Source organism: Lagenorhynchus albirostris, chromosome 3 (assembly GCF_949774975.1).
Source record: "Lagenorhynchus albirostris chromosome 3, mLagAlb1.1, whole genome shotgun sequence".
Taxonomy (NCBI): domain Eukaryota; kingdom Metazoa; phylum Chordata; class Mammalia; order Artiodactyla; family Delphinidae; genus Lagenorhynchus; species Lagenorhynchus albirostris.
Genome location: NC_083097.1, coordinates 91,829,759 through 91,853,613, shown reverse-complemented (window position 1 = coordinate 91,853,613; position 23,855 = coordinate 91,829,759). Strand labels below are relative to the sequence as shown.

Genomic DNA, 23,855 nt, shown 5'->3' with positions numbered 1-23,855 from the left:
ACATGCTCATGATGCATGAGCCCTGCCTGCCACCTTGGAATTCTAAATCCAATCCCCACTTGGGCCACTTGGCCAGCACCCTGGTCCTCTGGGAGGGAGTCTGATTCAGACACTGTCCTTCACACTGTAAAGTCAAAGCCAGAATCCCAGAATTCAGTCAAGTTATTCCTTGTGCCTCTTGCTTTACTTTGCGTGTCTGGCTTCCCTGGATCCACATACCCAACATGCACAAGTACCTCAGGACAAGAAATGAATGAGCCACATTTTTCCCACACTAGTCTCTGCTTTTCTTTTCAGAAGCATTTCCAAGCGTCTGAGCGCCTGAGAGGAGTGCTGGACCAGATCCCAACACACACATAAAACTGTATAACAGGACACCCTTCATCTAAGACCTTTTTCTTTTTTTCCTCCTTACCTTTCTCTAGCTCCATCTTCTTACTCATATTTCAAGTTACACTGTGTTGAGTATAGGAAGTCACTGTTTATGTTTATTATTAAAAGAGGCATTCTGATCCAGCCGTGACAAGATAGAGAATCAAACAAAACCCACTGTAACGCCCTTCAGCGTAATCTGAGTAGGCTGTATGGATTTTATAGTAACCAGCCATGTGCTTCCCTCTGCCAGCTCCCAGACTGAATTTCTCTGCTACCAGTAGATATTGGAGATCTTTTGCCAATTCTCTGGAGAAATAGAAACAAGATTTACTGAGATCAGATATACCGTATTTATTTCAGGTGAATTGATGGTTGCTTTATCTTGAGCATTTAAAAAATCTGTTAGGCTTAAAAAATTTTGAATTTAAATGTGAAAGTTATGGTTGTCCTTAGCTAATTCAGTCCCTGCCTTATCCTTTTATCAGTCACATCATATGAAATCATATCATTTGTCATTTCATATCAGAGTTTTAAAATGAAAAAGACCTTGAAATCATCTCATCTACTCATTTCACTTTACAGATGAGGAAACTGAGACCCAGAGTCACACACAGCGTGTTAGGTAGTGTTGGGAGCACAGCTGGAACTGGCTTCTGACTTCCTGCCAGCCCTGCCCTGACTCTACAGCATGAAGACTCAAAGAATCAAAGAAGTATAAGAAATGTTTTGGGGATATTTATAGAGTTTTTTTTCTGATTAAATGACCAACAAATTAGCCTCAAATAGAACATTTTAAACTCTTTTATATAAAAATGGAAAGGCCAACTACAAACTGGGAAACATTGAAAATTTGCAACACATAAACCTTACTGCTCTTATTAGATTGAAAAGCACCCATATACTTATATAATTACAAATCAGTTATCCTTGGTATTTGAGCTTATCCAGAATCTTGTTTGTTTGTTCCTTTTCAGGATCCCACGTAATGATCGTTTTTAACAGCACTCACAGAACCAGCACCATGACATACCCTAGAGACCCCAGCACCAGCCAGTCAGTGCCCCCTCCTCAGAGGTCCAGGCCTCACCCAAGGATGCTGCCTTCAAGCTCCTGAGGCAGCAGTACAGCTGAGCAGTGAACCTTCTCAGAGGCTTGAGTCTCAGCTTTGTAGGAACCATCCTCAAGCTTCTAACCTTAACAGTCCCAAACTCTTCCATTTATTCCCCGGGTTTTAGGCTGGTAGCTGCGTCCTAAGACAGCTACTTCCTTAGTGTTTCTTTTTTCCCTTTTCATTTCTTCAGTATTTGGTTGACAAATCTTTATATGAAATTCTCTGTTAAAATAACTCGTGTGATTTCTGTCTCCCGACTGATACAATCAATCCAACAACCCTGTGAGGGTATATCCATTTTTCAGATGAAAAAATGGAAACATAGAATAGATAAGTAACTGAACTAAAGACACAAACTAGTATGAGACAGAAATAAGCTTAAACCCAGGTGTTTCTGGTTGCAAAGCCATTGTTCTTTTAAACAGCACAGTTCTGCAAGGTAAAGGCAGATCTAGTCAATATCTCTCTGGCCTCTTTCAGCAAGGAGATTGGTATTCAAATTAGACTGGGTAGAAGCAAAGTATGTCACGTAAATGCAAGAGTGAGCACACCTGGGCCCAAGTGAATTCTATTCCAAGGCACTGAAGGGACCTGCATACGTGATTTGGGATACTGTAATCATCTCCAAACAAAACTAGAATAGTGGAGAAAGTTAAAGATTCTTCCCTTTTCCAGATGGGTATACGGATATTTAGTCTTCACATTAATCTCCAGCAAAAATCTCAGATGTTCCTTGTGACATTTACCAAAACTGCCTGATTCCCAAGAACAAGCACGTGGAACCAACTCAGCTCATTTACATTTACAGAGTGCTCTACAACATGCTTGTGGGTAAAATGGTGAAATAAGGAATGGATGAGGGTCACAATTTTGGTGTGTAAATATGCTTGTCTGGAAGTAAGGGAAGTAAGTTCAAGGGCAGTGTTGGTGCCTGGGCTGGACCCAGCAGGCGGGTTTCAAAAGGCAGAGCAGAGAGCAAACCCGAGTCTTAATCCTCACTGCCAGCGAGGCTCCTCCTGTGCCTCCCAGGGTAATGAATCCAGGTTGAAGTAAGACCAACAAGGAAGAAGTCATCAAGGTCATCCTGATGATCAGATACAGAAGGTAAGCAGACCCAGGGATTATTACTAGGGAGATGAGATAAATCTATCAGACCTTGCAGTCAAGTGTTCCTTTCTAAGGGAGGAGCTTCAGGTTTCTCTTTGCATCCCTGTCTCCAAGTGGTTAAGATGGTGACCATTGTGGTCATTTGTTGGTTTCGCCACCAGCATCCATTCCTCTTCCTTCTGGCAGCAGTTCCTTAATCTTTCTTTGCAGGAACATGCTTTGCTTAATTGGCTACATTCTTTGTGAACATCAAGAAGTCCCACTGCCACCTCCAGCATGGGGTGAGCATGGGCCCCAAGCCAGGCCAATCAGATTCTCCTTAAAATTTGAATCCCTGATCAGAGACAAAAGACTAAAAACAATTGCTGCTGAAACAAAAGCAGCACCTTGAAAATACTGTCCATTGGTTCCTGCTCTTTGGATCCCCAAAGCTGCCTCTGTTCTGTTCTCTCCAGGCCTGATTCTTCCACTCCCCCTTCAATTTTCTGAGCTACCCCACTTCTCTCAAATAGATCCATGTTTAGCCAGGGCTTTTGTTCATTAGTTTGCTTGCTTGTAGCTGAGGAATCCTCACTGACTCCACAAGCTGTGCTGGTAAAGGAAAAATCTAAAGCTTCTCTGCAAACTTTAGCAGACTTCTATAGAAAAAAGACATTGGTCTTGGCCTTCCCTGGTGGTGCAGTGGTTGAGAGTCCACCTGCCGATGCAGGGGACACGGGTTCGTGCCCCGGTCCAGGAAGATCCCACATGCTGCGGAGCGGCTGGGCCCGTGAGCCATGGCCACTGAGTCTGCGCGTCCGGAGCCTGTGCTCCACAACGGTGAGAGGCCCGCGTGCTGCAAAAAAAAAAAAAAAAAAAAAAAAGACATTGGTCTTTTTCTACATTGTTTCCAATTGCACATACTCACAGCAAAAGATACAGGGAAGCAGATTTTAACTTCTGTACTTTCAGGGACTGAGTTGACTTTTTGTTCACCACTAAATCTGAAGTGCCCGGCACAGTGGTAGGTGTTAAATAAATATCAATTATGTGAATAAATGGAAATAGAGAAGGAACTTCCCAACAATTAGTTTAATAATGGAATTGCTATATCATGGAGTAGCGAGCTCCTTGTCACTGCAGAGATTTTTTTTTTTTAATTTTATTGAAGTATAGTTGATTTACCATGTTGTGTTAGTTTCAGGTGTACAGCAAAGTGATTCAGTTATACATATACATGTAATCATTCTTTTTCAGATTCTTTTCTCATATAGGTTATAACAAAATACTGAGTAGAGTTCTCTGTGTTATACAGTAGGTCCTTGTTGATTATCTATCTTATATATAACAGTGTGTGTGTTAATTCCGAGCTCCTGATTTATCCCTCTCTCCCACATTTTCCCTTTGGTAACCATAAGTTTGTTTTCAATATCTGTAAGTCTGTTTCTGTTTTGTAAATAAGGTCATTTGTATCATTTTTAAAAATTAGATTCCACATATGAGTGATATCACATGATATTTGTCTTTGTCTGACTTACTTCACTTAGTATGATAATCCCTAGGTACATCCATGTTGCTGCATATGTCATTATTTCATTCTTTTTATGGCTGAGTAATATTCCATTATATATATGTAGCACATCTTTATCCATTCCTCTGTCAATGGACATTTAAGTTGCTTCCATGTCTTGACCGTTGTAAATAGTGCTGCTGTGAACATAGGGGTGCATGTATCCTTTTGAATTATAGTTTTGTCTGGGTAAAAGCCCAGGATTGGGATTGCTGGATCATACGGTAGTTCTATTTTTAGTTATTTAAGGAACCTCCATACTGTCCTCCATAGTGGTTGTACCAATTTACATTCCCACCAACAGTGTAGAAGGGTTTCCTTTTCTCCACACCCTCTCCACCATTTATTGTTTGTAGACTTTTTGATGATGGCCATTTTGACCAGTGTGAGGTGATGATACCTCACTGTAGTTTTGATTTGCATTTCTATGATTATTAGTGATGCTGAGCATCTTTTCACGTGCCTCTTGCCCATCTGTATGTCTTTAAAGAAATGTCTGCTTATAGCTTCTGCCCATTTTTTGATTGGGTTGTTTGGTTTTTTGACATAGAGCTTCATGAACTGTTTGTATATTTTGGAGATTAATCCCTTGTCAGTCAGTTCATTTACAAATATTTTCTCCCATTCTGTGGGTTGTCTTTTCATTTTGTTTATGGTTTCCTTTGCTGTGCAAAAGCTTTTAAGTTTAATTAGGCCCCATTTGTTTATTTTTATTTTTATTACTCCAGGAGGTGGATCAAAAAAATATTGCTGCAATTTATGTCAAAGAGTGTTCTGCCTATGTTTTCCTCCAAGAGTTTTATGGTTTCCAGCCTTACATTTAGATCTTAGATCCATTTTGAGTTTATTTTTGTGTATGGTGTTAGAGAATATTCTAATTTCATTCTTTTACATGTAGCTGTCCAGTTTTCCCAGCACCACTTATTGAAGAGGCTGTCTTTTCTCCATTGTATATTCTGGTTTTTTTGTTTTTTTGTTTTGTTTTTTTTTTTGCTGTACGTGGGCCTCTCACTGTTATGGCCTCTCCCGTTGCGCAGCACAGGCTCTGGACGCGCAGGCCCAGCGGCCATGGCTCACGGGCCCAGCCGCTCCGCGGCATGCGGGATCCTCCCAGACCGGGGCACGAACCCACATCCCCTGCATCAGCAGGCGGACTGTCAACCACTGCGCCACCAGGGAGGCCCCTCTCCATTGTATATTCTTGCCTCCTTTCTCATAGATTAAATCACCTTAGGTGCGTGGGATTGTTTCTGGGCTTTCTATCCTGTTCCATTGATCTATATTTCTGATTTTGCACCAGTACCATACTGTTTTGATTACTGTAGCTTTGTAGTATAGCCTGAAGTCAGGGAGCCTGATTCCTCCAACTCCATTTTTCTTTCTCAGGATTGCTTTGGCTATTTGGGGCCTTTTGTGTTTCCATACAAATTTAAAAAATTTTTTGTTCTAGTTCTGTGAAAAATGCCATTGGTAATTTGATAGGGATTGCACTGAATCTGTAGAATGCCTTGGGTAGTGTAGTCATTTTGACAATATTGATTCTTCCAATCCAAGAACACAGCATATCTTACCATCTGTTTGTGTCATCTTTGATTTCTTTCATAAGTGTCGTAGTTTTCAGAGTACAGCTCTTTTGGCTCCTTAAGTAGATTTATTCCTAAGTATTCTATTCTTTTTGATACAATGGTAAATGGGATTGTTGCCTTAATTTCTCTTTCTGATCTTTTGTTGTTAGTGTATAGGAATGCAAGAGATTTCTGTGCATTAATTTTGTATCCTGCAATTTTACTGAATTCATTGATTAGCTCTAGTAGTTTTCTGGCAGCATCTTTAGGATTTTCTATGTATAGTATCATGTCATCTGCAAATGTGACAGTTTTGCTTCCTCTTTTCCAATTTGGTTTCCTTTTATTTCTTGTCTTCTCTGACTGCCATGGATAGGACTTCCAAAACTATATTGAATAAAAGCGGCGAGAGTGGACATACTTGCCTTGTTCCTGATCTTAGAGGGAATGCTTTCAGCTTTTCACCATTGAGAATCATGTTAGCTGTGGGTTTGTCATATACGGCATTTATTATATTGAGGTAGTTTCCCTCTGTGTCCACTTTCTGGAGAGTTTTTATCATAAATGGGTGTTGGATTTTGTCAAAAGCTTTTTCTGCCTCTACTGAGATGATCATATGGTTTTTATTCTTCGGTTTGTTAATGTGCTGTATCACATTGATTGGTTTGCGGATATTGAGGAATCCTTGCATCCCTGGGATAAATCACACTTGATCATGGTGTATGATCCTTTGAATGTATCATTGTATTTTGTTGAGTATTTTTGCATCTATGTTCATCAGTGATATTGGCCTGTAATTTTCTTTTATGTGTGTGTGGTATTCTTGTCTGGTTTGGGTATCAGGGTGATGGTGAACTTGTAGAATAAGTCTGGGAGTGTTCCTTTCTCTGCAGTTTTTTGGAAGAGTTTCAGAAGGATAGGTGTTATCACTGCAGAGATTTAAACAGAGCCTAGATCTCTTAGGATGACAAAAAAAAAAAGATTCCTGCATTAAGTAGGTGTTTCCAAAAAGCATTCTAATTTTTGCTTTGTAATTCCGTAACTATTTTTTATTTGCTCTTAGAAAAAAGGTCTTAAAGCAAAAATAGAACACTATATGCATTAAGATAATATAGAGAGCACAGCCTGTATGGTTAGAACAAAAGGTATATGATACATTTTCAGTGTTCGGAGAGCATTTCTTCAAATGCCCACAAATAAGCTAGCAAAAACTGTAGCAGGAGACATAAACCATTGCTGGACTTGTTTGCAGTGACCTACAGTTGATCTATTTTTAGTCTCAAGGAAAGTGAAATAACAAGAAAACGGATAGTTTGGTTGCCATGGTTATTACCAGTTCATCTCACCACCCATTTTCCATCATTTCTAATAACCTAGTTTCCCGGAGTGATATTTTAAGAGCCTGTAACCAAGGCTCTTTATTAAATGGGTTTCCCCTGGTGCCACCCTCATCTGGCCCCTTTTCACACTTTCCCTTTGTCTTGCCAGTCTTCAGCATGGCGGGAAAATGGAAAATACCCAGCCTAAGGCTACCAAGATTTTTCAGCACAGGTAAGTCTTCTGCTTGGTTGCAACCACTTAGGGGTCTAAATGGTTAATGAGCTCCTGAACCTTGAGGACACATCCTTCGTTATGTCACCAGGACAAAAAGCAATTGAGATAGTGGTTGTTGTTTTCTTTAACACTGATTTCACTTATTTTATAAGCAGCACACCTTGACAGGGGAGGCAGGTGGAATTTAAGAAAACACAGTCTGGAGAATATGCTTCTTTGTGAAACTGAGCTTCACAGCTCTCTTGGTTGCTTGGGATTTCTTGCTAACAAAGACAGTATCTCAACTTCTGACAGAAGCCCATGAGACCTGAAGAAGTCCATTTGGGGCCCCTTAAGACTTTGTGGAGAACTGTGCTCTGTTGGTGAATTCTGGTCCGTGTTGTAGCAGTTTGTGGAAGTGTGGCTTTCTATAGACTCATTCATTTTTTTCTGTTAAGGTATGGCTAGTGCCATACATCTACACATCTAAACACTAGGTGGCAACCTTGCCTTTTGTGTCACCAGTCAAAGCCATGTTATAAACTCCTAATAATTAAGGAAATAAATGACACCATTAAATCTCAGCCTTCCTCTCCCATGGTTTAATTTAATATTGGCATCCAGATATTACCAACAGTCAAAGGCCATTCTTAAAGGCAGACCCAATAATGTGTATAGACTTGATTTTTTGGGAAGCATTTGCCCTAGTGCCTGCAGCCTCACAATTGTTAGAGTTCCCTCATCATCCTGGGTGTGGACGTTCATGGATTAAACACTTGTTCCAGGAATGGGGGAGTCTATGGTGAACGAGAAACAAGGTCCTTGCTTTTGTGGCGCTTGCATTGAAGTAGAAGAGGCAGCAACAATAAATGAATAAGTAAATGAAATAAACTTTAGATAATTACTACAATGGAAAAATGAGGGCATAATGTAATAGCAATTGAGCGTAAGGGGAAAAGGATGGAGGTCAGGAAAGGCCTCTGAGGGGCTGGTCTGCGACCCAAGGCTAGAATGAGGGCAGCAGGCCGAGAGCTGGAGGCACAGAGGTCCAGGCAGCGGGCAGAGCACATGCAGCAGCCCCAGGGCAGGGACAAGCTGTGGGTGTTTGAGAATTAGAAAGAAGCTTTCTATTTAAGAACTAGAAAGTGTGCCTGGGTGTGGACATTCCCAGGGAGTGCAGGGAAGAGCCGGGCAACATGAGGCTTGTAGGTGAGCAGGGGTCAGTCGGCATAAGGGCAGTCGGCCAAGGAAGGAGACAGAATTGATTCCAAGCTCAAAAGAAAGCACTGGAGACAGAAGGGCCAAGGGACCGGAGTTCACTGTTAGTATCATCACCAAAGAGGATGTACTGCGCTCTAGACAGCTCTCGCAGCGGACTGATGATCAGTATATTTAAAAGACGCGTCTCCCATCCTAGGACCTCCCAACCAAGAACAGACCCTGGGAGCAGAGCACACCCCAGTGAAGCATCATTCTGAGTGTGGATCCCTGCAAGGAAAAGGCAGAAGCAGAGGAAAAATCAGTTTTGGGAAACACTATTTAACACTGGGACAAGCATCCATTTGCCTCTGAGAAAGTATTTTAACCCACACACCTCCTTTATGTCAGAAAGAAAAATGAAAGAGGTAGAATTTTCCCATCGTGATATGCGCAGATCAAATTTAGGCTCTAGGACAGCTGAGTTCCACTTGGCTCTCTTTGCCTGGCATCTAATGACGAAGCTTTATGGTAAATGATGATGGTACCAAGTTGATGGGAGACAATCTATTTAGGGCGCTAACTGAGGCATTTTAGTCAGACGGCAGACATTTGAAAATAAATACAGCCTTGCTCAGCTAGTCCCAAGACCTTCCTTTCGATATGGCCACACCCAGAGCTGTTTATGGGCTACTCAGCCCACTTAGCCTCATGGCTTGGCACCGAGCAGCGTCTCGGGAGGCTGTGAGTAGAAGGCCAAGCGGGGAGGCTTTGCCCCCTGACCAAACAAAACAAGGATGAAGGTGCAGGACTGCATTTTCCTGCCAACTGTATGTGTGCACACAGACACATATGCCATCCTTGTGTGTCTTTTTCCCCCCTTTTGAGGTTGCTCTGTTATCAGTGTCATCAACTGAGAAGCAGTCCATTCAAGTAAGATAAATGAGGAGTGCGTATCTAGTGGGTCTTGTGTCCAAGTGGAGAGGACGTGTCCCACTGAGAGGGGACAGCCACTCCCCAGTTCCAGCCAAGTGTTTCCATGCAAGAATGTGGGGCCTGGTATTGTTAAATCTCTTGATTTTTCCAGAAAACCCAGAAATCCAGATTTTTATTTGACATCTTCTGCCTTTTAAAATGTTTGCAACTGATTCAATATTTTAAAAATCTTATGCAGCAAACTAGTGAAAATAACAAAAGAGAAGCAGACTCACAGATACAGAGAACAAACTAGTGGTTAGCAGTGTGTGTCAGGGGACAATATAGGGGTGGGAGAGTGGGAGATACAAACTGTTGGGTGTAAGATAGGCTCAAGGATGTATTGTACAACATGAGGAATATAGCCAATATCTTGTAATAACTGTAAATGGAAAGTAACATTTAAAAATTGTATTAAAAATTCTTTTTAATTAAAAAAAATCTTGAAGGCCAAATAAATCATGTCTGTGGACCTTACATGGCTTGTGGGCCACCCATTTGTAAACTCTGCTTCAGTCATTTATTTTCCAATATATATTATGAAAATTTCAAATGTGTAGAAAAGTTGAAATAATTTTATAGTGGATACTTCTGTATACCTACCACCTAGATTCTACTTGCTTTATCACATATCTATTCAGTGACTTACTGTAATCAAAATTTAACTGTATGGAAATTTGAAGGGGCATGAAAGAAGAAAAGAGAGGGTAGTCCTGTAGAGGTGACTCTAGTCTATTAACTCATTTCTTAAAATTCAACCTCAGGGGGAGGAGGAGATGGGAAATTGCTAATCAACGGGCATAACGTTTCAGCTGTGCAAAATGAGTAAGTTCTAGAGATCAGCTGTACAACCTTGTACCTAGAGATAGCAACTGTATTGTACACTTAAGAATCTAAGAGGCTGTGGGACTTCCCTGGTGGCTCAGTGGATAAGACTCCCTGCTCCCAAAGCAGGGGGCCTGGGTTCAATCCCTGGTCAGGGAACTAGATCCCACATGCATGCCACAACTAAGAGTTTGCATGCCGCAACTAAGGAGCTGGCAAGGCTCAACTAAGGAGCCTGTGAGCTGCAACTAAGGAGCCCATGAGCTGCAACTAAGGAGCCTGCCTTTTTTTTTTTTTTTTACATTCCATATATATGTGTTAGCATACGGTATTTGTTTTTCTCTTTCTGACTTACTTCACTCTATATGACAGTCTCTAGGTCCATCCACCTCACTACAAATAACTCAGTTTCATTTCTTTTTATGACTGAGTAATATTCCATTGTATATATGTGCCACATCTTCTGTACCCATTCATCTGTCGATGGACACTTAGGTTGCTTCCATGTCCCAGCTATTGTAAATAGAGCTGCAATGAACATTTTGTGTACATCCTTGAACCTATCTTTTTTTACCCAATCGTTTGTACCTCCCACTCTCCCACCCCTATATTCTCCCCCCCACCCCCCATGGTAACCACTGGTTTGTTCTCTATATCTGTGAGTCTGCTTCTTTTTTTTTATTCTCTAACCATGGTTTTAAAATGGACCTTAGGAGTTAGAGACTTCAAAGCCCTGGTGAGCCAGGTCAGCACTGGGCACATCCGACCTGCCTCTCAAAGTGACATTGCAAGGAGGGAGCCCCTGCATGCTGGAGGGTTTTGTGGACTAGAGAGAGCCCGCATTCTCCCACCTCCCTGGCCACAGTCAGAACCCCTGACACCTCAGAAGTGAGGCCTGGAAGGTCCAGGCAGGGCCACTGCCCTCAATTTGGTCAGAAAGGGCCAACCTCGGACACTGATATCCCTACCAGTAGGCAAGCATGCAATTAGAGACATCACTTGCTCTGAGTACGGGTGAGCTGGGCCTCTTTGCACATGGGATGCTCATTTCATGTAGGAGGCTAGAGTCAAAAGCCTTGGCTGTGAAATCTGATTATTTTAATTAAGTCCCATGAGACTTGATGCAGAACACTTTCCAGAGGTTGAAAATAGCTTTTCTCAGGGTTCCCACATGTGCACTGGGACCCAGGGAAGATATTTCCATCTTGACAGCAGCTCTAGTGTTAGCTTGTCTGGAGGGATTGATCAGCAGCCTGCTCTTGTCCTTTGTGGTGACTGAGGAGCACCCAGGGACAGAGGCGGGGAGAAAGCTTTTATACCTACTCCTGTTCCCCACTGCTTTCCACCACGCTTGAAGAACATTACATTCCGCGTGCGGTAGCAGCGTATCATTAAGGGATGGTAATCACCATGGTAACCAAGGATAGTCCGCTACAAGCAAAAGGAAAAAGAAAGAAAAGCATGGAGCCCGAGCTTGCTACACCCACAGTAGCTCAAAATGCCCAGGCTTTTAAGTAATATGGAAAAGAAATATATTTCCTAGACTGACAGCTAGACCAAATGTTAGAATCATTAAACTGTAAAAGTGAAAGAAGTCCTACAGCACGACCAAGGGCTGCAACGAAATGCCTTCAGGGTCAGCTGATCAGGTAAATAATCAGGCTGGTGACACCGTGGTGGTCACCCTGGGACGGTGGGCAGTGTGTGTGTGGGGGTGTCTGCAAAATTGGGGCCAGGTTCTGAGAGAAGGAGCAAGAGCTTCTGCAGCTACAGCTAACTGTAGCAATGGGAGAGGCCAGCTCTGTTATGTCAGATTGTGCAATTTTCAAAGGAAGCTGAGAATGCAGATTTTTATGCCAAGTATCCCAGTTTTGACTACTAAGTGAAACTAATTTCAAGCAGGTCAAAGGAAACACATCTATGAACTCCAGTTTATTATATTTGATTCAATATGTGCAACCCACTCTTTTTCTTAAACCCTGAGGATACCGAGGTTCAAAAAAGTTGTTATTTGTGTAGGTCACACAGTCACTTAGTGAGCAAATCAGGCCTCTGGGGTCTGGACTCTGGGGACAGTGCTCTTTCCCTTCTAAAATGTGGTAACAAGGCAGCTTAGCTCCAGGGGGGCCAATTTCACTATAATTAGTCACAGACTCTACTGGGAATCCGGCCTTCCTATAGGCTAAAAGTTTAAAAACCACAAAAACAGTTCTCAGAGAGTATGAGATGTGTGAATCTATTATTCATTCCTATCCATTCCTTGTTAGACCATTTCCTGAGTAGTTTGTGTTTACTGTTATTGTAAATGGGATTCTTAAGATTAAAATTTTAACAAGTAGCTATTATATATAGAAAGCTATTAATTTTCTCATTATATTTGTAATACCCACTTTACTGAATTTCCTTACTTTTCTCTAATGACACATCAACTCATTATTGTGGAATTTCTAAATAACTAGATCTTCTGCAAGTAATGTTGTTTTACAGCTTCATTTCTTTTTCTTGTCTTTGCATTAATTAATACTTATATAGGACAGTGTTAACTAAGAGTAGTTAATGGACATCTATGTCTCATTCCCGAATTTAACAGGAGTTATTCTTTTATCTCACCTTTAAGCATGATGCTGGCTTTTTTTATTGAAGTATAGTTAATTTACAATGTTGTGTTTGTTTCTGGTGTATAGCAAAGTGATTCAGTTATACATATATATGTTCTTTTCATATTCTTTTCCATTATAGTTTATTACAAGATATTGAATATAGTTCCCTGTGCTATACAGTAGGAACTTGTTGTTTATCATATGCAGTAGTTTGTATCTGCCAATCCCAAACTCCTAATTTATCCCTCCCCAACCCCCTTTCCCCTTTGATAACCATAAGTTTATTTTCTATCTGTGAGTCTGGTTCTGTTTCGTAAATAAGTTCATTTGTGTCATATTTTAGCTTCCACATATAAGTGGTATCATGTGATATTTGTCTTTTTCTATCTGACTTACTTCACTCAGTTTGATAATCTCTAGGTCCATCCATGTTGCTGCAAGTGGCATTATTTCATTCCTTTTCATGGCCAAGTAATATTCCATTGTATATATGTACCACATCTTTTATATCCATTCCTCTGTCGAGGGACATTTAGGTTGCTTCCATGTCTTGACTGTTGTAAATGGTGCTGCAATGAATATTGGGGTGCATGTATCTTTTCTAATTATGCTTTTCTTCAGATATATGCCCAGGAGTGGGATTGCGGGATCATATAGTAGCTCTGTTTTTAGTTTTTTAAGGAACCTCCATACTGTTCTCCATAACAGCTGCACCAATTTACATTGATGCTGGCCTTCTATATATATCTTAACATAGTAAGAAAGTATCTATTCCTACTTTATTAAGGACAGTTTAAAAAATAGTGAAATATGTTACATTTTATCCTTTTTTTTTTTTAAGCACCAATGGCGATGACTAAATGGTTTTACTCGTTTGAGAAACATGGGAAATTATATTACTAGATTTCCTGGTGTAGAATGACCTTTGCCCTCCTGGACTGAAGTCTATTCTTTTTAAGTTATATTGGATTCTGGTTACAAACATTTTGTCTGAGATGCTTGTATTCATATATGGTCTATAGTTCCTTTTGTTGTGATAGCTTTGAAAAGTTTTGTCATAAGTATTGTTCTATATTTATAAAATAATTTGGAGGCTTTACTTCTCTCCTCTACACTCTTGAATGATTTAAATAGCATGGGGGTTGCCTGGTCTTTAAAGATTTGATGGATTTAAACTGTTAAAATTTTAAGTCCCCATAGCTCTGTCCAAGTCTGACCTCCACTCTTGTCCAATTCTCTCTCCTGAAGGACAGTCCCTATCCTTCCTGTCCTCCACCCCACAGTATGTCCCCTTGTTCAAGAACAGCCTTGTATTTCTTCTCCTTTAACTAGTTTCTTAATCCTGGTAGCTGAAAACCCCAGGTATCCTTCAGAGTGCCTCCCACATAGCCTAGGAGTCTTCTGTACAACCCAGGTGACAGAAGTGTAAACGTAGATTAGTTTCATTTAGCCTACCGCTTTCCTCCTGCTTAGAAGGAGCGCCAGACCAGGGTTCTTGTTGCATTTAATTATTGGTCTTCAGCATTTGTTAAAGCCCATGTATTAAGTGTGGCTCTACCAGGCCAGCATGGGGATGTCTCTTCTTCTTTTACTTTGTCCAATTCTTATTCACTTCATTTCTTCTTCCCTTTCTCTCTCTCTTTTCTAGCCCTTTCCTCCTGCTAATGACAGAGGTGTTCATAGATTAGATTCCAAGAGCAGGAGACATTCTGGTCTTCGTTTAGCTTACGTCCTGGATTCTAGCTTTCCACCGACATTTTTATTGTAATAAAACCAAGACCTTTGCACAGTGTTTCCTAGTCGCCCCAAATGAGACATATCGGAAATGAAACCATCCTTCAGGTAGATAAAGCCAGTACTGGAATTGACTACATCTGGGTGGAAAGGATCTTTTGCACAAAGTATCCATTTCCTCATCAGGCTGCTCTCCAGCTAACATGCAAGCCCAGGAGTTTTCCTGACCCCATGGATATTTGTGATGAGGGGGTCCAGAGAAGGAAAGCTCCAGGGCTTGATCACATGCAGGTGAAACAATGGGTACATTGAAAATCCAATGCCGAGAGGAAGAATGTTCATAGCTTTCTGGGGCTTGATCCTTTCCAGATCTGGCAAAACTGGGCCACACATTTCCCGGGATCTTGGTGCCCAACTCTGTGTTTCTGAAGCCCATCATCCTAGATGAGTTTGGGGCAGTATTACAAGCAAAGAAAGAAATCTGCTGATGACAGGAACATGGTTCTCCCAGGAATAAACATGAACAGGTTAAATACTGTACCACTACAAGAGAAGGAAAATATGCAACATTTGCACTGGCAAAAATATCCTGTCTTTAGGGCTTCCCTGGTGGCGCAGTGGTTGAGAGTCCACCTGCTGATGCAGAGGACACAGGTTCGTGCCCCGGTCTGGGAAGATCCCACATGCCACGGAGCGGCTGGGCCCGTGAGCCATGGCCGCTGAGCCTGCCTGGGCATCCGGAGCCTGTGCTCCGCAATGGGAGAGGCCACAACAGTGAGAGGCCCTCATACCGCAAAAGAAAAAAAGAAAAAAAATCCTGTCTTTAATAAAAACTTTACACTGTTAATGCAAATGATATGTTAAACTTGGTGGGGGAATGGCATGCTATTGCCACTGTTGTTTGGTAGGACAATTAACAGTGTTAGCAGAATCCCCGCTGGGCACTTGTACAGTACTTAACACTTTCAAAGGCCCTGACAGGCTGCAATTCATTGTAAGGCTTTTCACGTGCTTTTTCTGGCCTGACAGTGCTTTAGAAGCATGTAAATAACTCTTTTCTACACTTATACCTTAACGCAGTAACTAGCTTGGTTTATACCCTCAATTAACAGGTTTTAAAAGCGCTGTAACCATGTAAGAAGTCAAATTATGGACTAGTTAGCGACCCAATCATTAGCTTGATACTCTAACCTTAGTTATGGAGAATAAATAATATTAATTTCTCTTCCTGGTTTTCACTTTTCTGTGCCAAAATACCCCATTAATGAAGCCCCAGAGAACACAAATTTTTTTTTTTTTTTTTTTTTTGCGGCACACGGGCCTCTCACTGTCGTGGCCTCTCCCGTTGCAGAGCACAGGCTCTGGACACGCAGGCTCAGCGGCCATGGCTCACGGGCCCAGCTGCTCCGCGGCATGTGGGATCTTCCCGGACTGCGGCATGAACCCGTGTCCCCTGCATCGGCTGCATCGGCAGGCGGACTCAACCACTGCACCACCAGGGAAGCCCCAGAACACAAAATTTTAAATCAGATTTTAGAAATGCACATGCACCAACCTTGTCAATAATAAGAAAAACTTCATGGGCCAAAATACATTTTTATCTTTGCTCCTAACCCCACAGAATTTACCATCCATACTACCGACCAAATGTGTGAAAGCAGTCTATCCTATAAATGACTTATCGTACATTTTTATTGGCTCAAGACAGGTATTACTTCTGAGGATGATACTTCAATCTCTCTTGGATTATTTTTCATCGTTTACGGTGTTCTTTCTCTAGGTTGTGACAAAGATTCTTTGCTTGACCAAACTTTAGTCAGGCTCCTGAACCTTCTCCTAGGTCCAACCGTATACCTCCTTATAAAATCTAGTTGTAGCCAGAACCCTGCTAGGTCAGTTTAAAAGAGCTCCCCATCATCCAAATGTGATCACCCTCCATATCTAATCAGGTTCCTCCAAATGATGTCTGATCACCCTGGCCTGTCTTCAGCAAAGATTTGGTTAAGTCAGTTTAGCCAGAATCCCCCTAACCCCTAATGTTTCCCCTTAGTGATTTTCCATCCACTGATCACTATCCTGCTCCTTGGTTATAAACCCCCACTTGCCCATGATGCATTGGGAACTGAGCTCAGTTCTACACTGAGATCTCTAGTTCCCCTATAGTCTTGAATATAATATTTTTATCACTTTACCTACCATCCAGTTCTGGTTTCTTTTTGACAGTTAAACAACTACAGTCACATATATTTATTGTCCACTTTTAGGAATATTGCTCTAACTAAAAATAAATAAATACCTATGGACAAGTAAGAAAAATAGACTTTCAACTTTTCTTTATGCTAAAAAACAGCATAAAAAACATAAATGTTTAAATCAATGCAGCATTAATTCAGCAGTACTTTCTACACACGAAGCATGTGCTAGGCATAAGGATACCATGATGAATAAAATGTGATTTTTGCCTTTAAAGATTTCACAGCCTATCTGGGTAAGGAAAAATGTATATGTGGAATAAAGTATAGTGGTGTTTAAAATAGAGGTGTGCCATAGATAGATAGATAGGAAGGAGGACTGGAATGAGGGAGGGAGGGAAGGAAGGAGGGAAGGAGGGAAGGAAGGAAGGAAGGAAGGAAGGAAGGAAGGAAGGAAGGAAAAATAGAAGGAAGAAAGGACAGAGACACAAAGGAAAAAATTCATACGTGGGGTGATCAGAGAAAGCTAGAGTGAGGAGATATCATTTTAACTTAACTATGAAGGTTAAGTAAGCAGTTTTTAACTTAACTATGAAGGTTAAGTAAGCAGTCACCAGTTAGTGGTTCTAGGCAGAGGGCAGGGTACCACCAAAGCAAAGATGGAGAAGTAAAAAGACGCATGGCACTGCCCCCCAATACTCCTGGAGCCCAAGGATACGAGCACAGTATGAAGTCAATGCTCAGTAAGCCTTTGCTGAATGCACAAATGCATGCATGAAGGAGGGAATCCAGAAACATAAGCCATTGATCTAAAAATTGCGACAGTCCTGAGAAGCTGATCTAGCTAAAGCAAGTCATTGGACAGAAGGCAATGGATGGACTAGTGAGTTTGTGAAAGGCAGATCACAGGCCCTAGAACTCTAACTGCATTTCTCACTGGGATGCAGCTTTTGACATGAGCAAATTTGCAGCAGAAAAACATCAAAACTGGAAGAGACATTAGAGAACATCTAATTCCATCCCAAGAGTCCATCGATGGACTCAATGTCCAGATTCCGTGTCCAGCAGTGGTACCCCCAACAGTCACCTGATCTATCACAGCCAAGGCCTCTGACCATGCTAAAGGAAGGAAGAAACATAGGAAAAGGAAAAAGTGGTGTATAAGAAGAAAATCCGGCAAGCAGGCAGGCTGTCTGGCCTGTGGACCCCGGCTTGAGATTTGGCCAGCATTTGGTTTATTTTTCAGCATCTTGCTGGAAGGGAAACTCCCTTGAGCCCAGTTCCCATTAGAGCAAAGGAATGGCTTTTCACAGCCTACTACACAGAAACAAGCCTGCCTTCAATCCCTCTTGAGGAAGAAGGGCTTTTGTGGTACTTCAGCAGCGTTGTTGGTCCTTTTTCCCCCACTTCGCCAGGGCAATTGGTTGCAAGTTTCCAGCCCAGCCCTTCAACTCTTAACAGGAAATTCCTAGAGACTAATTAGGCTGGCTACAAAGTCTTTGGGAGCTCAGCTCTGAAGCCCTCCTTTGAATTCTAAAGGAACCAGCAGGGGCACCTGGGCCTCTGCTCCTGGGCTTCCCTCAGCCTTGACCCAGAGAACTGCGGGGACGGGTTTCCCAAGTGGAACAAAACTGACCCTTGATTTCTTTGCCTCAGCTTTTTCCTACACCAGGTGTCCTGAATTAAATATTCTAACTACAGAAGAGGGGTTTTTAAACCCAGAGGTTCTTAAATATTAGCATGCATCAGAATCACCAGGAAGGTTTATAAAGTGAAGAATGCTGGTCCTCACCCCGTTTCTGATTCAGTTGGTTCAAGATGGAGCCTGGGGCTTCCCTGGTGGCGCAGGGGTTGAGAGTCCGCCTGCTGATGCAGGGGACACGGGTTCGTGCCCCGGTCCGGGAAGATCCCACATGCCGTGGGCCCGTGAGCCATGGCCACTGAGCCTGCGCGTCCGGAGCCTGTGCTCCGCAACGGGAGAGGCCACAACAGTGAGAGGCCCGCGTACCGCAAAAAAAAAAAAAAAAAAAAAAAAAAAAAGTTGGAGCCTGAGTATGCATTTGCAACAAGTTCCCAGATGATGCTAACGGTTGTGTGTCATGGCCCACCCTTTGAGGATCATTAAATCAGGAATCGGATCTTGCATTTTTTTTATTTCCTGCAAACAGGTTATTTTCTGCCAACCTATACCTCAAAATTGCCCTCTGTCTTTCTCCTTGGAAACAAAATCATTTCATTGAGTAATTACTGTTCAATCTACTTATTGCTACAACAATTTTGTTCCTGGCATCCAGAGACGTTCCTAATTTTATTTCCTGCCCTTCTTCTCTAGAGCAGAATCTTATTTATAACCTCCAGGCCCAAATACATGTATAATAGGAACAGCAAAACAATACAGCCCAGAGAACAATGACAGGGTTCTTTCCTAAGAAAAAGGAACTTCATCTGAAAGCTTATGCAAGCTTTAGACAAAAAAATGGGATTCCATGTACATGGAGTGATGGTAAATTTCCTGCTCACATTCTAATAGGCTGTGTTGGTGAGGAAAATGTTTTCTCTGGAGAAGGCTAGGAATTGGTGCCAGGATTAAATGTCTCCAAGAAAGAAATGACAGAGGGTTGTGGAGAGTTGTGATGGGTAGGCATGAATTTTGGGAAGAGACTGTTCAACCCACTAGGACATGAGGTAGAGGATGAGGGAGATGTCAGCTGATGAAAGTGGCTTGTGGAATGGGAAGGTGAAACATGGGTCACGTTGAAGAGACTTGGCAGTTTATCACCTTAGCTCCACCATTCTAGGTACAACTTATTCGATGGGAAAATTTCACCTAAACCTTGAGTGTTCTTCAAGGTTCCATGTTGAAGCCATTCCAGCTAACAGCCTTGCCATTTTTTTTACAAACTACATTACTCCTCCTTTCCACAATAAGGTGCTTGGTGCTGGGTGTATACAAAATGACCAAAATAAAATCTCCAAAGAGAAGAAGTGAAAGGATAACACTTTCCAACTCTGAGATCAGTGTTTGGTTAGACAATCTCCATCTTTCATGTGTGTCTTTTGTTCTCTTTGCCAGGTGTTGCCTCACACCTAACTCTGTTCTGTTTGTTTCTTACCACTTTCTTATAGAAATCCAGACTTCAGCCTAGAAGCCAAGCTCCATGAGGGCAGGGACTCTGACTGCTTTGTTCACAACCGTATTCTCAACGCCTGGTACCTGCCTCACACAATATGTGCTCAGTAAATATTTCTTGAATGGATAAAGAGAGAGAGGAGTGCAGGGCAGAAAACTGGGGAAAAGGAGAAGAAATGTTTCTGAATAGTGAGTCTGGCCTAGAGTCCCTTTAACTAGTGCCACCACTTTGGATGATATACCTTAAATTCTCATAACTGCACCTTGCTTCTCTGAAAAATAGGGATAATTAGGCCTGTCTTGCAGGCTTGCTTTGGGTATTAGAAGAACATATATAAAATACTCACCTCTGCATCTGAGGCAGAGTAGGAACTCAGTAAATTATAATCATTATTGTTACTATTGGTTTATTCCATATATTCAGTCATTCTTCTGAGACCATCCTTGGAAAATCAAGCCTATGTTAATCTGTGTAGTTTGCAATTTGGTGTTTTTAAACTCAGCAATATACTCTCTTGTTCCTATTTTCTCTTTTCTCAATTGAAAAGATGCCCAGAAGCAAATAACTAGCCACATATAGATTGGACAGCAATTTCCAATCAGTGCACAAATACTCTGGTAATGCATTTAGCATACAAGTCAATGGCACATTGGATTTCCAAACAGACTCTAGGCCTTGTGTATCAAGAGGATTATACTTGCTGCCTACTCTCTCTGGCTGTACTGTAGTGAGGATTCCTGAGTTGATATATATTAAGTACTTTGAGCTGCAGGGAGGAAAAGGTGTCATAGGAACACAAGGAAGTATTAAATGCCAAACAAATTGCTTTAACTCAATGGCAGGTTGGAGGCTTTACCCACCCCCCCACAAAAAGCATAAGGAAATAGTAAAACGATTTCCACAAACAATTCAACTCCCTTATGGTTTTTCATGCATGTGTAAATTAATATACAAAATAGAGAATAATTCTAAAATTTATGAATTTGCTCTTGGTTAAACTTTAAATATCTTAAAGCTAATAGTTGTTTAGTTTTCCTAAGTTCTAATGAAAACACTTCATACATATGTTGGATCCTCAGAGCACAAAGTCAAGATTCATCAAATGTGGTTGCATTTATGATCAAGGCAAAATGCCTTAATTAAACAAGCAATTAGCCTTGAGGAGAGAAATGAGCACAGAAGTCCAATTAGTGAATCTGTTAACTGTTCCTCCCAGTGACACAACCAATAGCCATTCCACATGCAGTCAGTTACTTTGATCATGGGAATTACATATGGTCCTCTGAAATGCACAATGGCAAAAGTAAATTAAACACTAAGGAAAAGTAATGAATACAATATAGCAGAATAACGATTAGACTGGGAGCCAGGAAACCTGGGTTTTAGTTCAGGCTGCCACTCACAAACTGTGTGGCGTAGGATAAAGTACCTTAACCTTCCTAAGCCTCATTTTCTTCTCATTAATTACGGAAGCTGGACGACATGATTTCTGAAGTCCCTTCCAGTGCTGACATTTTTCAAGCTTGTGTTGAGGAATTCCTCCCTTTCAATTCTTATTTTGGAAGCCACTCGCTTCCTAGCACCATGTCTGCCAAATAGCATCGCTGCCAGCAATTTACAAGGTAGGTCTGTCAGTGCAAGAGAGAGGCTTCTGCCTGATCTAGTTTTGTTTACAGTGGCAGCATTTCAGCACATCCTCTTTGCTTTCAGCAGGAAGCAGCCAGGCAGCAAAATTGCTGTAGCATAAAACAAATCCAGCTGCAGGGCATCTTCAAAATGCTCCCTATGTGTTTTTCAATTTAGCCTACTATTAAAATTTTAAAGCACCATTTAGAGCTGTAGCTTGCAGTTTTCTGTTAAAAAATGAATCCAGGTTTCTCATTACAGGATTTGGGGTGGCAGGGGAGGGTGGGAGGGAAGGGGCATGTTCAGCGAGAGGAGATATTTTATATATATATATATATATATATATTTTTTTTTTTTTTTTTTTTTTTTTTTTTTTGCTGTACGCGGGCCTCTCACTGTTGTGGCCTCTCCCGTTGCGGAGCACAGGCTCCAGACGCGCAGACTCAGCGGCCATGGCTCACGGGCCCAGGCACTCCGCGGCATGTGGGATCTTCCCGGACCGGGTCACGAACCCGTGTCCCCCGCATCGGCAGGCGGACTCCCAACCACTGCGCCACCAGGGAAGCCCGAGAGGAGATATTTTAGAATGTGGTGCATGATTTGCCTTTGGTCCCTGCGGTCCCAGCACTCATCACCTGTGCCTCATTCAAGGGCTTTAGAACCCTTCTTTTCACAATCAGCGAGTTCAGAGCTGCAGGTGAACTCCAGACCGAGAGAGGGGATTGGAGCAGGGCCAGCCTAACCTGCAGATGCCGTGCATGGTTTGGGTGAGAGGTATCATCCAAGAAGCTATGGATCTGGGTTGGCAGGAAGAGCGAAGACAAGGCATGGAGGAAGAAGCAGCATGGTATGTTTGTACAATGCAACTAGTTCTAGTGACTTTGCGTTTAAAGAAGAAGAAAAAAGCAAGGGATGAGACGGAAAGATAGGCAGTGACCAGTCCTGTAGAGCATTCTCGAACTGTGTTGTGCCGCCCGGACACCCCCTCCAGCACTGAAGGACTCAGTCTATAGCTGCTACTCACCCGAGGTCACAGCCCCACCCCAGGGGCCACCACACCCTAAAACTTGTTAGGTGGTCGGGCATATAAAAGGCTCCCAAGAGCAATTCCTAATACATTTCCTGCACACTGCTAACCTGCTAGTCAGATTCTGCTTCTTGGGGAGTCCAGTCCTTAACACCATGCTAGAGAGATTGATGGTACCTTTGTTGGCAGTGGTGAGACATTTAAAGGTTGTAAACAGGGGTCAACCCTGATCAGATTTGCAATTTTTGAAGATTACTCTGTGGTAGTATATGGAGAGTGTGTTGAAGTGGCAAACACAGAGGAATATGTCACGTGGGAAAGGACTTTGATGCAATGCAGCCTCCAAATACACAACCAGGAGAGCTCTCCCAGCAGAGCTCTCCCACCCAACAGAAAAGCTCACAGTACAAATGAAAATGCTCGTGCTTCCCTGGTGGTGCAGTGGTTGAGAGTCCGCCTGCCAATGCAGGGGACACGGGTTCATGCCCTGGTCTGGGAGGATCCCACATGCCGCGGAGCGGCTGGGCCCGTGAGCCGTGGCCACTGAGCCTGCGCGTTCAGAGCCTGTGCTCCGCAACCGGAGAGGCCACAACAGCGAGAGGCCCAAGTACCGCAAAAAAAAATAAAAAAATAAAATGCTCAAACCACACAGCTCCTTAAGTCAATCCATAATACACGGTGAGAAGCAAGGGGGCAAGAAAGGGGGTATGTTAAGAGTCAGGATAGGCGGCAAGCAGGTGAAAGGACCATGCTAGTTGGGTCGTGTTCGTAAGTCCTCCTCCCCCCACCCCTCCCCTCACATCAGCCTCTTCCATTGATGGTGTGGTTACAAGGACCAGAGTTGAGGTTGGAGCAAGGGGCCCAAGAGGGAAGGTACCTGAGGCCAAAGACACACTTGTTCTGTTGAAGGGGAACAGGGCAAGTACGCAGGCCACAGCTGCAGCTTTCCAAATAGCCCGCTGAACAGCTACAAGTTCTACCTGCACTTCTTAGGCAGAGCACACGCGGGGCCAGTAGGGAATCATAATTATGCTGGGTATCACCATTGGGTGACTGACTAGGAGTGACAGATCACTCTCACCCCAGTGAAAGCACAGTCATCCCTTTCTATCTATAAGCATCTCTCATTTGTTATATCATATTTTCTACTTATTCCATGTATCCTCTGCATGTCCCATAAGTTAATAACTGACTACCTATTTTGAACACATCTTATGAATTCTACCTAAGTCTCACATGCTACTTGTTTAATCATTCTCTATTTTTTTTAATTGAAATATAGTTGATTTACAATGTCATGTTAGTTTT

At 42.3% G+C, this 23,855-nt stretch overlaps 1 long non-coding RNA gene across 1 annotated transcript in view; it reads left to right on the top strand.

Moving 5' to 3' along the window:
• Positions 1-2,555: 2,555 nt before the first annotated feature.
• LOC132518178 (uncharacterized) overlaps positions 2,556-23,855 on the top strand; it is a 30,261-nt gene continuing 8,961 nt past the window's right edge. Inside the window, exons 1-2 of the long non-coding RNA XR_009539874.1 lie at positions 2,556-2,590; positions 7,196-7,258. This is a non-coding gene — a long non-coding RNA (uncharacterized LOC132518178). The remainder of the gene's footprint in view (positions 2,591-7,195; positions 7,259-23,855) is intronic.